Here is a 15,865-nt window from a genome sequence, read left to right as displayed (position 1 = left end):
ATTGGTATTAATAGCAATACTGTTATCAGTATCACCAAATACACTGCTAAAGAATTATATACTGGACTACTTAAGTAATAGTGAAAAATTTTCCATGTAATCTTATGTGCATTAAACTTCTTTAATATTTACTTCACAGAAACCTAACTTAAAGTAGAGGAACTAAAAAAAAGAAAGGTCAACTTCACAAAAACTGAGGACAGGTGTGGAAGTACCATAGGCATAAGAGTGGATCTGGGCTCAGAATCTATTCTTAAAAGTGTGCTTGTCCTGCTTCTCTGTGTGTTGGCCTCATTCTCTGCTACTGTAGACAGGTTTCATTCATGTAGTGTGGAAGGTCAGTGACAGTGCTTAGTTAACCTCCTTTCTACATTGGGAACCCAACAGCAAGAGAATAACTTTTTATCTTCTTAGCAAAGAAAGAATGTCTTAGCCTAGTTTAAATTGCGTGCCCATCCTGGAAATCAATCACTGGACAGGACGATGAGGCAATCTGATTGATAAAGCCTTAAACATAAGCCTTCTCCTAAATCTGTGAGTAGTTGGGATGATATGGTTGACAGGTCCACAGTTACCTCAAAAAATAGAAATGTAAATAGTTCCCAAAGATGGAAATTTAAAGAGCAGACAAAATGAAGAGATGTGCACTGTGCCATTTAGCAAAATATTCATATTTGATTTCTGGTATTTTTGAGCTCTCCTACAAAAGTAAGCAGATTTTTTAAAGTTCTCCGATTCACACAGTAATAGCTATTGAACATATATAATAGGTTTCAACTAACAACTTCACAGACACAATCATATTTGCTTCATGTAGTTTGAGTAGGTATGCTTTTGTCACTTGTAACCGAGACTTGATTGTCAATGTTTTCCACATATTGTTCAATTACTGTAATTATTCCAAGTGAAAAAAACAGATCCAAATGAGAAAAGCAAAGCTGGTCCTGATTTTGATCTATTTCAACAATTCATCTTTATTCATTTATTTATTCACTCATGTATTTTCATTTCTGTACTTACCCTGAATTTTAAGAGCAACCATGCCCCCAGGTAAGTAAAGATTCCAATGCCATATTCATTTCAGTGAACATTTATAAGTAATTTTGTTGAATTAGAAATCACTCCATTTCCACTGGAAGACCTCTTTGTTCTTGAATGAACTTCCTAATTTGTAACAATAACAATGGAAAGTCATTTGGTTCCTACAACACTGTTAGGCAAACATATTGCTCAATTTTCTGTCCATTTTCTGGAAGAAAATCAGAATATCATTAGCCTAAGCCTTTATTTGAAAATACTAAGAACAAGAATGCTTGCTAGGAGCATTTTGTCTTGGAGAAGGAAGGAGGAATTTTATAGTTTTAGCAAGAGGGCTTATACGAAATTCACCTAATTGAGAAACAGTTGGTCAATATCAATTCTGAGAGGAAGATGAAATTGTTATGTGAATTTGTAGCTGTTTATTGAGCAATTCAAATGTACCCAGAGTGAAGAGGAAGAGACAGTTGAGGGAGGAGAGGGACAAAAACACGCACAGTTGAGGGAGGAGAGCCACAGTGGAAAATAGTCTTTCAAGGTCTCTTATAATTGTATACCAGCTTATGAGGTAAGAACTTATTTCCCCTCACTTGTTTTTTGGTCATATTGTCTACATTACATGTCAATAGAATTGTATTTACACTTTCTTATTTATGTACAAGAAGATCTAACTTTTTGGTTTTTCTTAAAAAACAAGTTATTTTTACTTAACCTAATCAACAACCAAAACCAAAACAAAACAAAACCCGCTGTTTAAAGCACTTTTTTACTTTGACAGTTAAAAAAATTAGAATATTCTCCTAATAACTTAGTTCTATGCTCTAATATAACTGACAATTAGAGAATAAGAAATATGTAAGGCTTGCTTAATATATGAATGTGATATATAATGTAACATAATAATGAAGTGATAAATACATATCCTAATTTAATTTGAATTCCTTTGAAATCTACGGTACCTTTAAAACATATTACATGGAAATTAGCATCAGTAATTCTGTTCACAGGAAGCCATATAATAGGAACCCTGCAAATGTGTGCTCATGGAATAATATACATTTGGAAAATATCAAGTAGTGCTGTTTGTCATATAATATGCACAACTGATTTACTTTTTGGTGATAGTAATTATTAGGTAAGCAAGATAATAATTCAATTTAGCAGCCTATTTTGAATCAATCTATTGCTTTACTGAACAACATAATTAAAATATATTCAATCTGTTGGTATTTGAATGGATTTATATGGTGACAAAACAGAATAAACCAACATTTAAAGGTTCCCAGTCAACATCATAAAACAACATGGAAAGAATAGCAAAGAAACAAAGTGAGATCTGTCTATGCGCACAGTGTTCATTAGACTCACGTTATGTTTGGTCAGACTGGTTTTGAAAACAGAGCTTTTGTAGAAATAATAAATACAGTCCCCACAACAGAGAACATCCCTCTTATGACAATAATAACAAACAAAAACATATCAACTAATTCATTTCTGCCAAAAGACTATAGTAATCTGGGTTAGCATAAATGTTTTACTTTGTATGTATTTCATTGTCAATATATATTTTCAACAAACAATTATGTAATACATAGTGCCATTGTTCCTAGGAAATTATCCAGAATTCTAATATTTAAGGTTTCCTCATATATTATTGCCTGCCATTGGATTAAATTGATAACATACAGTAAAAATGATCTGAAGTAGGAAGATTGTGACCAAATGGTTCTTTATAAGAGTAAATTTAAATAGATCTTCTCTCCTGGCATAGAGCCTCCTGAAAATAAATGCAGCAGGTGAGAAATATTAACTGACTCACCCAAGTGCAAACATTTAAAATATACCATCAATCAAAGACACAGGGCATCTTACTCCCCAACCTTTCCTAGTCCTGCAGAAACCCAGTGACATCAAACTCTCTTGCCTGTCAAGATGAAGAATTCCATAGTGGTTAGACAAGCAGGTTCCAGAGGCAGCTACTTGTGTTCAGACCTCAACTTTATCATTCACTGCCTTTAAGACTTTGGACAAATAACTTATAATACCTACCTTATAATGCTTACCTTCACACAACAAAAGTGAATAAAACCCAACCCTATATCGCTGCTGTGATGGTTAAAAGACTGATGTAGGTACAAAGCACTAATGACGGTACCTGGTTCATAATGTGGACTGTGTAGATATGAATTCATATTATTGTTTATTCCTGTTCTAGATATCCACAGCATCTTTCTATGGAGAAAAGCCTTTAAATAAAGCGTTAGCATGAACCAGGGCAGAGACAAAAAATTTGGGTGACTGATGACTAGTTTGAAAATGTCAGGGAAGAAAATGTGATAAAAAAGGTGGTAATATCTACCAAAATTCAACCTTCCTGGAGCATACAAGCAGAGAGCAATTAAAGGTTAGATTTTTGTTTTCTTGCTCTTTTTCATAGGCTGTTTTTAGAGTACAATCCTATGGGGCTACTTTCAATGTAGTTTTGGCTTACAGTCTCAGTTCTCCGTCCTCTTCCAAGGAAATACTCAGAATATATCTGAATTTGGAAGATAAATTTTTATTTTACAGAAAATATAATTTAAAAATAGCAAATTTATCTTTCATAGGTCACACGACAACTCATACATAAGCAATCTCAATCATAGAATCAACTAATTAGGGTTTTGATTTACATTTTATACCCTTCCCTTTGTTCTAAGGCTTTCAATAATAACACTCACAGGCTAAAATACTTTCATTTGGAATCCAACTATGTCAAACCAAACCAACCAAGGGTATATTCAGTAAAAAATAATTTAAAACATGAGCTATACAAAAACAAAAAATGTAAGTACTAGATCTGACTATACTGTCCAAGTTGAAGTCTCAAAGCTGTAATCCAAATTTTTAAGGAAATTTTCTATTCTAGTCTTGAAAACATGAGCTTTCTGAAGTTAGTTAAATTTCCTGGTCTGGTGTTTTAGCTCTCATTGTCAATAGTACCATTATTTCAATGTGAATGGAAATCTGGAGATTCATTCTGGACTTTATCTTTCCTTTTGCCCTTACTTCTTAGCAAAATGCCAAATTATACTGCAAAATCTCTCTTCGCTTCCTCTCTAGCTCTTTCTTTCCGTGATATCCATTCAAGATACAACCAATTTTGCCTGAATTGCTTCCTGGCCTTCTTTCTCAATCATCTTGCATCAAAGTCAGGAAATTCCAAAAGCTTAACATGAAACATAAAGGCACTGCATAATGTGACCCGACCCATGTTTCCAAACTTATTTTTTACTGTCTCCTACCAGCACCCCACATCTTCACTGCATCCTACATGACTGTTACCTTGTACTATAGTTTTAACATGTTCTCATGTTTCCATGCCTTTGTATATTATTCCCATAGCCTAAAATGTGCCTTTTTCCTCCTACTCTTCATTGTTTTAGATTAGATTCAAATAGTTCTACTACTTAATTTCCATATTCTGGGTTAGCTACTGGGTTAATTAGTGTTTTGTTACTGCTGTTTTCTGCTCAAACCTCTTTCCCGGCCTCCTACAAGAGGTAGGAAGACACATAGCTTGGGAAGTCACAGTATACCCACTCCTCTAGCAATTGATATTGGTCTAGGAATGCGGTAGCCTGTCCAATCAGAATCCCTTTCTGAGACTTTTCTTACTGTGCCAACATGGAAACTCCCTGTTCTTTCTGGTACATAGAACAAGAAATACATGACCCTGGGTAAGCTAGTGGCTATATTCTTTATCATTTGAGACAGCCTATCAGTAGGAGAAAGAATGATGCTAAGTAAATAGAAAAAAGACAGACAGAAAAGTAGTGATGGCAGAGTTTATTTTCTTTCTTTCTTTTCTTTTCTTTTTTTTTTTTTTTTTTTTGAGATGGAATCTCACTCTGTCACCAGGCTGGAGTGCAGTGGCCCATCTAGGCTCACTGCAACCACTGCCTCCTGGGTTCAAGTGATTCTTCTGCCTTAGCCTCCCTAGTAGCTGGGACTACAGGCATATGCTACTACGCCTAGCTAATTATTATATTTTTAGTAGAGACGGGATTTTTCACCATGTTGGCCAGAATGGACTCTATCTCTTGACCTCGTGATCCACCCGCCTTGGCCTCCCAAAGTTCTAGGATTACAGGCATAACTCACCATGCTGGGCCTGAGTTTCTTTTACAAACCTGAGGTCTTCAGAGATGCTGCTTTCCTATAGAATTTCCTTCGATTATGAGAGCTTCTTTGTTATCCTTCCAATATAGCTCTGCTTTTACATAAGTATGTTATTAATAATTGGATTTCTGTCACTGGCAACTACAAATTTGTCCTGACAAATAAAAATACCCACCCTTGAATACATTACAACACGTTAGAGTATTCTAATGAACATATTAGAGTACTCTCATAGTCTACTGTATTGAATTTGTTTATTTTCTCACATATTCCCTAAATAAAACTGAATACTTTTTGGGAGCGATGGGTGGGACTTCATATCTGATTCTGCAAAATATTAGCACAACAAAAACATATAATTGTTTAATAAAAATGTTAACAAAAGTCTAACTTAGCAAAACTTTAAAAATAAAGCAAATTAAACTTATTTATGTGTCATAAAGAATTTTAAAAATCACAATTTTATAAATTAACTTTTGGGGTCTTTTTATAATAAAATTTATATTACTTGTTCTCACTTGTCATATACCCCAATGTTATCCTTTTGCAGATAAAAGATATAGGCTCGAAGTGATGAAACTTTATGAAGATCACATGGTTGATATGTAAATTTTCTAGATCTTAAATTTAGTGTAAGTATGGTTATACTACAATAGTTAAAAAGGAAGACTTTTAAAAAGTAATTCCATGAGTTAAGTTAGATACAATTATTTAATCATCTTTATTAGTGTCATTGCTTTCAATTATGTATAGCTTCCTTCATATTTATTGTTTCTGTATTGAATGATGAAGTTCCCAGGAATTAAAACTCTAATCATTTTAAAAATATATTTATTTTCCTTTTACATACTTATGTTTGTCCAACAGAGAGTAAATCAATAGTAAAGAACAGAGTGAGCCTGTCAAGTTGACATTCCAGGACACTTAATTGATTCTTAAGCTTTTGACATTTGCCCTAAGCATATACTATGAGCACCACCCATCGAAACTTTTTAAAGATGTTTCCTATAGTAAAAGTAAACAGTAAAATTTGATGTGAATCAGCCTTAAAAAACATCTCTGAAACAGACATCTCGCAGAACACTTAATGATAAATGAAATCCTTCAGAAATATACATATGTTTATGTGGATATCCATATATTTATACTTTATAGTCTTAAAGTTGTAAATAAATCTAAATCAGATAAAAAGTATATGAGATTTTAAAAGGCAATATGTACTATTCTTTTTAATAAAAATATCATTTCCTTTAACAAATATTGATATTAAGCTGTGATATGGTTTGGCTGTGTCTCCATCTAAATCTCCTCTTGAATTTTAACTCCCGAAATTCCCATGTGTCATGGGAGGGACTCGGTGGGAGGTAATCGAATCATGGGGACAGATTTCATACTACTGTCATGACAGTGAATAAGTCTCACAAGATGGGGTGGTTTTATAAAGAGGAGTTCCCCAGCGCAAGCTCTGTCTTTGCCTACCGCCATCCATGTAAGATGTCAGTTGCTCCTTCTTGCCTTATGCCATGATTGTGAGGCCTCCCTAGCCATGTGGAACTGTAAGTCCTTAAACTTCTTTTTCTCCCCAGTCTCTGGTATGTCTTTATCAGCAGCATGAAAATGGACTAATACAAGCTGTTTATATAAACATTCCATCAAAGCAAAGTTAGAGATTTATTTAATCAATTTGGTATCTACATAAAATACCTTTATTGTACTCATTCACCACATCTATTTTTTCAGAAAAAAAATCACCATAACATAAAAGTACACCCCACATTTGACCACTTCTCACCATCTCCACTGCTGTCACCTCCATTCAACCTCCATCATCTTTTACTGGATACCTGGACTATTTCAGTAGGTTGTTCAGTAGAGTCTTAACTAATAAAAGTCTTTGTGTTTTACTGTCTTAGACACCCCACCTTCCACTTTCTGTTTTACACACATTACCCAGAGGGATTCTATTAAAACATAACTTAGATTTTGTCTCCCCTATGTCTTTACAGCTTCTTCCTACACACCATATCTAGCCCAGAGTTATCTCTCAGAGTTTTAATTACTGAATCACTCTAACCTGTTCCCAGCCAGCACTTTTCCTTACTATTCTATGGGCACATCATACATGCCCATGAATAAGGATATATGCTTTTCCTTCCCTCCGTCTCAAATGCTCTGTGCTTTGTTATTTACGGATGTTGCTTATTTACTTCCTTCAGATACCTGTTTAGAGGGACCTTGAGAAGGCATTCTATATAAAATTAGTTATAGTCCTATAACGTTCTTTGCTTTCTTAGAGCAAATATTACCAGCTAACATGTTGAATAATTATTTGCTTATTTTCTATTCCCATTCACTACAATATAAGCTACATGGGGTCAGGAATGTTTTCTGTTTTGTTTACTACCATATCCTCAGAAGCAAGTGAGTGCTCAAAAATATTTACTGGATAAAAGAATAAATGAATAAATAAATGAAATAACAGTATTTATTTCCATACTGTTGCATTTAACTATATTTATAATCATTTCTAACTGTTGTCATTACTTCAATCATTTTCATTTCAAAGTTGGTGAGTTTTATTCTAAATAAATGTTATACATTGTAAAATTGGAGTTAAATGTGTGATTAAATGTAAATATGACATGCATTTATTTTTCTTCCATGTTTATGAGTTTGAGAGTGTATTCTTGCTAATTTGACTTTTCATATGAGACCACAGCCCTAGCCAACATCTTGATCACAAACTTGTGAGAACTTTAAAAGGAAAGAACTTAACTAAGCTGTTGCTAGATTTCTGTTTCACAAAAACTGTGAAAAAATAAATTTGCACTGTTTTAGACTGCCAAGTTTTGGGATAAATTGCTATGCTGCAATAGATCACTAATACAGACAAGGTAATTTTGCATAAATTTATCTGCACATAGAACTTGAAAGGTAAAAATTGTGGTTCTTTAAAAACACTTATTTGCTTATTTTTGGCAGTGTAGAAATGTATCAATAGCAAAGTATTATTTCTTGCAAAATAATTTTTTCTTACTCATGAAAGGTGTCATCACCCAGATCTGGGAACAATCAAAATACCTTGAAGCTTTTTTCATTTCTTCTTAATATAAGTTGTTTTAAAAAATCCCAGAATATATTATATGTAAAGGTTAAATATGCTTTTGTTTGTCTATTTTGCTCAATTAGCTTCCCACATAGTCTTTTATTGTTTCTAAAATCAATTGCTTATCCATGGAACTTTCCATTTGTGATCTCTTGTTGAGCCTTTTTGATAGTTTATTGTGTTCATTTTTATTTTGGGGACATCCCTAAGATTATTCTTTGCCCACACAATCTCTCACCTAATTTCATGGCCAGTTTTTTTTTTCTTTGTAACTCACTATTTTATTTTTCCTTTGATAAACTGGAATTTTTCCTCCCACAATGATATATTAACTTTTCCTCTTTTACTTTATTTATCTAAGACCTTGTATACCAATTTAAAATACAAAAAATTAGCTGGGCATGGTGGTGTATGCCTATAGTCCCAGCTACTTGGGAGGCTGAGGCAGGAGAATTGCTTGAACCCGGGAGGTGGAGGTTGCAGTGAGCTGAAATCATGCCACTGCACTCTACCCTGGAGCCTGGTGATGGAGCGAGACTCTGTCTCAATCAATCAATCAATCAATCAATAAAATAATGCCAAAGATCAAGGCTTAAGGGATTGCTGTTATAAATCGGCAAAATTAATTTAGCTCATTTGTGTTACAGTACAATAGTAGATCATTTGTAAAAACAAGAAACTCAAGAGGGACTTGAGTTGGCTGTAGCTAAAGCTAATGGAATTTAGAAGCCACAAGATCAGCATCATTACGCTAGACTTTCTGACTCTACACCTCCTTGAAAAGAAGTGGCTGATCAATATCTTGACTAGGAAAAGAAAATTGGCAACAAGTAAAGCATGTTCAGTTTTCAGCAGGTTGAGATTGAAAATAGAGAATAATTATATCAAGATAATTTCATCTTACGAAAAAAGTAATTATTATACCCTTTTCTGCTATTGGTGAATTGCATCAAATCTCTATGTAATTGATTGTTTTCTGTAACCTGGCCCAACCCTTCATTTCATGAGACTTGTAAAAGAAAACTACTGTATTTCTTTCCCTTATCACTCAGCAAGATATGTCTCTGTGTATAACTACAAATAGAGCTTAGTTATGTGTCTTCAAAATGTTCAAACTATTGTTTGTCCTTGGAACTCTTTACCATTAGATATAAGAAAACAAGAAAGGGAAAACAATAGAGATGTTTGCAATTCTAAACCACAAATATATTTATTTTCTTCTTTCAAGTTATTTACTATACAAGAACTAACCTTCAATTCAGCAGATACACTCTATTGTAAATGATTAACATCCTGATTTCATGCACATTTAAGTTTTAGTTGGAGCTAAGTAAAAAAGAAAAAAAATGGTTTAATAGCAGTAATTTTATATTGTTCAACCTAGCGGGATACCTGATCTCAAATTATTCTTTTAAGAAACTTTAGCATACATTTGGATTATTATTCATTTGAAATGAATATTTGCTTCTTTAATTGTTTGGAAATTAATTGAATACTTTGTCTATGAAAACATTTTTGTCTACCAAATGCAATTATAATCATATATTTCAGCATATCTACAGATTAGAGGCAACATAATTTTATGTATAACACCAACTAGCTTCCCTCTTAGCCTGTGTGTGGGCCTACAGATAAGACAGACTCACATTTGTGTTGCAGTTGCCTGTAATTCCCTATGAAAATATGAAGCAGCCTTTTTAAGCCAGGACTGAGCTCTTCTTGTCAGTGGAACATGTGGTCAAATTGATTTTTTTAAAAACAATCCTTGTGGTTATAAGATGATAATTGTAGTGTTAAAAGATAAACGTTGGCAAATTAAAGTTTTTAGTTTATTAAGCAGAGAGCGAAGGAACCCAGAGTGTTAGAGCTTCCTCATTCTAATAGCTTTCCATTTAATTATTGTAACATTAGAAAAGTTAGAATACAGGCCGGGTGCAGTGGCTCACACCTGTAATCCCAGCACTTTGGGAAGCTGAGACAGGCGGATCCTGAGGTCAAGAGATTGAGACTATTCTGGCCAACATGGTGAAACCCAGTCTCTACTAAAAAATACAAAAATTAGCTGGGCTTGGTGACAGGTGCCTGTAGTCCCAGCTACTCGTGAGGCTGAAGCAGGAAAATTGCTTGAACTCAGGAGGTGGAGGTTGCAGTGAGCCCGAGATTATGCCACTGCACTCCAGCCTGGCACCTGGTGACAGAGCAAGGAGTGAGACCCTGTCTTAAAAAAAAAAAAAAAAAAAGAAAAGTTAGAATACATGATCAAGCCAAATGAAATCAATTTCTACATAATACACCTTCATTAACATTCTGATACATGATCTAGAGTTTCATACAGTATATTACATAAATCAGTATATGCACATGCATTATATTTCATGTGTGTGTGAGTGTGTATATGGTTGCAAAGAAAAAAGTGTATGGTTGATGGGCCTGTTAACATTTTCTTTTTCTGAATTCTTGTTACTATAACATCCTCTATCATATTGTATCTAGTAATATTTTAAGGCAAAGATTATCAATAATGCTCTCATATTTTTTGAAATATGAGAGTTTGGGCTGGGCGCTGTGGCTCAAGCCTGTAATCCCAGCACTTTGGGAGGCCGAGGCGGGTGGATCACGAGGTCAAGAGATCGAGACCATCCTGGTCAACATGGTGAAACCCCGTCTCTATTAATGGTGCAAAAAATTAGCTGAGCATGGTGGCGCGTGCCTGTAATCCCAGCTACTCAGGAGGCTGAGGCAGGAGAATTGCCTGAACCCAGGAGGCGGAGGTTGCGGTGAGCCGAGATCGCGCCATTGCACTCCAGCCTGGGTAACAAGGGCGAAACTCCGTCTCAAAAAAAAAAAAAAATATGAGAGTTTGTATATTCTTCTAATACCAGTATATAAATACATACTTCAACTCATGTACAATTAAATGTAAAGGAAGTTAACATTTGTCTAGTGAATTAAAGGAAAAATAGAAATTAGCTTGCTGCGTAATTCAATAAATAAAGGCAGAAGAAAATATAAGATTCTAAATTAATTTAATTACTTCCTGATTAATCGAAAATAAATGCTAAAACTACAATTAAATTTTAACTAGGAAAGTCACTTTCCAAAATGTTCTATAAAATGCTAGTGTAGTGGGTCTTTCAGGTGTAACAGAAAAAAGAAGTTCAGTAACTCAGTAAGTTTAGACGTAGGTTGAGTAAAACAGGTTTTGTTGTGGTGGTAGTTTGTTATTATGTATTTTTTTGGTGTGTGTTCTTACATTAGGCCTTCTCAGATCGTGTTATGTACTAATGTGCATTGTAAATATCCAATACTAGATAGTAGTGTTACCAGAAAAAAAATTGGTCTTCATCTAGACCCCAGGAGAAGGTTCTTGGATCCCACATATGAAGGAATTCAGAGTCACAGGGTGCAGTGAGAAGATACAGTGTATTGCTGGTTAAATGGACATCCCCTTTCTGAGGACACTTATTACAGAATAGGGCGTCCTCACAAAGCAGACAAAGAAACACACTGGCTTTAAGTTTTTCTCTATTGTGGTTTTGTCTATGTAAAGACTAAACTAAGCTGTGCCTACGTGCAGTTTGGCTGACAGCATGACAGTATTTATTATTCTATTGATTTAAAGAAAACTATCTTTGTCATTTTAGTGTCTAAGGGCATCAAAGCATAACTATAAATATCCTGAAAGCACATATTGTTATGGGTATTGGGAACTGGACTTTTTACTGTTGTAGGAGTGTGTCCTTGTAGGTATCCTTAGGCTGTTTCTTCAACTATAAACATCTTAGGGTCATGGGTTATGACTGGCAAATAATGCACCTTGCTAGTTTCTAAGATTTAGTTGATTTTAAAATGGTGTCACCTTGGCTCTCCTAGGCTCCTGTTTCCCTAAGGGAAGGATACAATATTTTCCAAAATTATTGTCCATGGACACCCTCTGCTGTGTTTTTTGAAAGAGCTGACTAATATTTCAGTGAACGATTATTGGCAAATGCTTATGTTAAAATATCAGAATATTTTCCTTAAATGCTTAGTATGTTGTTTCTTGTAATATATTCTATTTACTGGTTTATATAGACCAGACTGCAAGCCTTTATGAAGATTTTTTAATATCCAACATCGCCAATCTTAAAGTCTTCAAATTTAGTGACCTTCATTGCCCCTACTTCTTAGTCTCCAAGGTATTTTGATATTAACTTATATGGCCTAAGCATAAACTCTGAAATATTTCTCTTTTTAACACCTTTTTCATCTTACTTCTTTCACTTTTTTATGTGATTGAATAAACTCCTCACTACTGGTCACCACTGTCAGTATTTACATGCACCTCTCTCTTCTCCTCATTTTGGCTTTGTTTATCAATGTAACCAATTGGAACTCCAGGCTTGGCTATTAGGGTCTGCTTCTACTCTTTCCTTCTTGTCAGTTTCCAAATACAAATCATATACACAGCAAACTTACTTCACAATCACCCTGCCGCCAATTTACCTAAGAGCAGAGCCTTATTGAAAGAAGTCTCAAAGGTGTGCTAATGAAGTAGACATCCCTACTGAGCCCCCACTGCTACTCTGAAATCTCTGTGTGTGTCTTACTGATAACATTACCAAAATTAGCACATAAACTATCCCAGATCTTCTTAACTCTCCTGAAAGTACATATCCCACTTTGAAACCCTAAGAAAATGACCATGACTTCTAATTCTTAGAGAATTCAAAGTCATTCTTAGAACATATGAAGAAAGACAATGTCAAAAAATTAAAAAAATAAAAATAAAATACCAAAACAACACAAAAAAGTCATTCTTCCTAATTCATTTTATTATCCAAGAACATAGTGCTAATATATTCCCTGGACTCAACCTCTATGTGCATTTGCATCTCACTGTTCCTTAACTTTCTCCTGGACTCGATTTCATTCATATACATGTTTAATCTTCTTCTATTTCTTACTTCCTTTCCTTCAGTTTAAACTGTTCATAGGTCATTCATCAGGAAATATCAAATTCCTTCAATTCATTTCTTTCTTCCTCAGCCCCCAGACCACTTCTTTTCCAAAGACTAGTTCACACAAACTAGCTCTCCTTTTTCAACATTCATTCTTTCAATTAATTGTAATACGATCTTCACCACATTCCTGAAAGTTGATTCTCTAGTCAGCCGTTAACTTCCTTTTCAACAAACCTGAAACCTTCTTTCAAGTCTCATCCTAATTGTGTATGAACAGTTGGTCTATTGAGTATCCCTGCTTATTTGGCTTCTTTGCTTGTTTGGCCCTCAGGATCTTGCACTATTCAGTTTTTCCTACCTCTCTGTGGTCTCTTCTTTGTCTACTTGGCTGATTCAGAATTAGACTACGTGTATTTACATACACCACCGCCTGCTGATCTCATCTATATCCATACCTTCAATTCTCGTGCTCTATGGTATTGCTTCTTAACTTTGGCTGCAAACTGGAAATATTTAAAAATTGTTAATGATTATATTTACCTCCAAGTATCCTGATTTAATTGGCCTGGGTATAGCACAGATATTGGGATCTGTATAATTGTCTTAAAGTCATTGTAATGAACAGTCAAGGTTTCAGTCACCGCTCTCTGGATTTCTCTATATATATTAGATTTCTCTAATATAATCAATTGCTTATAGCAATTGATTTTTCAATTCAAACAATACCTCAAAATAAATCTAAATCTGTAATATTTTGTCTGTTTGAGATCATGCTAATTCTGATAAATTTATAATTTTATATTATTTTTTGTCTTCTAGCTCCACTATAACTCACATATTCAAATGCTTTCTTACAGATAATATTACTGAACATCTCACATATTTTGCTCAATAATCCCAGTCATAGCCACCTGTTAATGCCACATTGCCTCCTGCTTAGAATTTTACAATTGTATCTATTCAGTATACCCTTTCAAAATAGTATTTTCAGAAAACAGTTTGATCATATTATTGCCAATTTGTTAGCTACTAAAATTAAATACAAGCTTCATGCAACATTTATTTCTTACTTTCCCTAAGCCTGTTTCATTTAACAAGACTAGACTCCTCAGAGCTTTTGTTCCTTTGCTCATCTTTTTAATCCCGTTGCTTATACTGTTTTGTTTCTTTTTCTCTCTATGTATAACTTTCCAAGTCCCTCTGGGTCCAAGATAAGATCTTCAATTTAGTTTCAAATCTGATCTTGTTATAGTGGGAAATTTGCTTATCCTCTTTTGGTGTCAGGTTGGTTGGTTGAGTTTTTTTTTTTACATTTGTAAGGTTGAGATGACATATTTCTCTCAGAGTTGTGAAACTGAAATAAGAAAGTAATTGCAAAGTTCCTAGCTAAATATTAGTCCTCAAAAATGTTAACTATCTTTTCTGATTTTTTCTTCCACATAGTCCTAAAGTTAGTGTCATGTTATTTTTATTATCATCACTCAACTCTATTATGGTTGTGTGTTTTGCCTCCTCAACAAGCTCTTAGGGACTGTGCCCCATCTTGAATCATACTTCTTTTGCAACTACCACATACTTAACATGTATCATATTCACTGTAGGGCTCATCAAATATTTGTTAAATGGGTTTTGTTAAGTCAGTTACAAAATCTTCTATCAAAGTACAAACCAAAGTTTAAATTATGAAAGATTTTTGTGGGAGTTTCTAATTTGTGGCTGAAAAAACAAAGCCAAAAAACTTCCGGTATTAAAACACACAAACACACACACACACACACACACACAAACACACATGCACACACATACCAAAAAAGAAAAAAATGAAACAAGGAAAGGAAAAAAATCAATTAAAATAATTTCTGGAAATGAAAATGCAGACATGGTTTAAAACTGGATATTTGGGGAGAGAGATCCAAGATGGCTGATCACTAGCAGCTCAGGATTGTAGCTCCCAGTGAAAGCGCAGAGAACGAGAGGATGCCACACTTTCAGATGAATTCTTGTTGCTCACGCACCAGGAGATTCCCAGCGGAGGAGGCCCATGGGTTGCCAGCACGACTCTTGTGACCAGCGAGGCAGTTTTGCCGGCTCCTCGGAGCGTCGGCTCTTGGTGCAGAGTTAGAAAAGCACCATCAGTCTTAACGCTGCTGTTTTAGTCGGCTCAGTGGGTTGCTCAGATTTCGGCGCTGAGAATCAATAAGTTGAACGTCCACTCAGAAACCCAATTACAAAGACGCTAATTATAAAGACCACAGATGGATAAATCTACAATGAAGGGAAGAAAACAGCCAAAAAATGCTGAGAATACCCAAGATCAGAATGCCTCTCCCTCAGCGGGGGATCACAGTTCCTCATCAGCAACGAAACAAGGCCTGATGGAGAACGAGTGTGTTCCAATTACAGAAGCAGGCTTCAAAATGTGAATAATAAGAAACTTCTGTGAATTAAAAGAACTTGTTCTAACTCAATCCAAAGAAATCAAGAACTTTGAAAAAAGGTTTAATGAAACGTTAACAAGAATACACAATTTAGAGAGGAATATAAGTGAATTGATGGAGCTGAAAAACACAATACAAGAACTTCGTGAAGTATGCACAAGTTTTAACAGCCGAATTGA

General features: G+C 34.6%; 1 protein-coding gene across 1 annotated transcript in view; it reads left to right on the top strand.

The window, feature by feature from the left end:
* The first annotated feature begins 1,520 nt into the window (after positions 1–1,520).
* The window catches only part of NTS (neurotensin), a 102,996-nt gene continuing 88,651 nt past the window's right edge, over positions 1,521–15,865 (top strand). Inside the window, exon 1 of the mRNA XM_003927851.2 lies at positions 1,521–1,606. The gene's annotated coding sequence lies outside the window, so the exon portion shown is untranslated. The remainder of the gene's footprint in view (positions 1,607–15,865) is intronic.

The sequence above is a fragment of the Saimiri boliviensis genome, chromosome 7, assembly GCF_048565385.1.
Source record: "Saimiri boliviensis isolate mSaiBol1 chromosome 7, mSaiBol1.pri, whole genome shotgun sequence".
NCBI lineage: Eukaryota > Metazoa > Chordata > Mammalia > Primates > Cebidae > Saimiri > Saimiri boliviensis.
The sequence above is the reverse complement of the archived record's forward strand: the minus strand, read 5'-3'. Positions and strand labels throughout refer to the sequence as shown.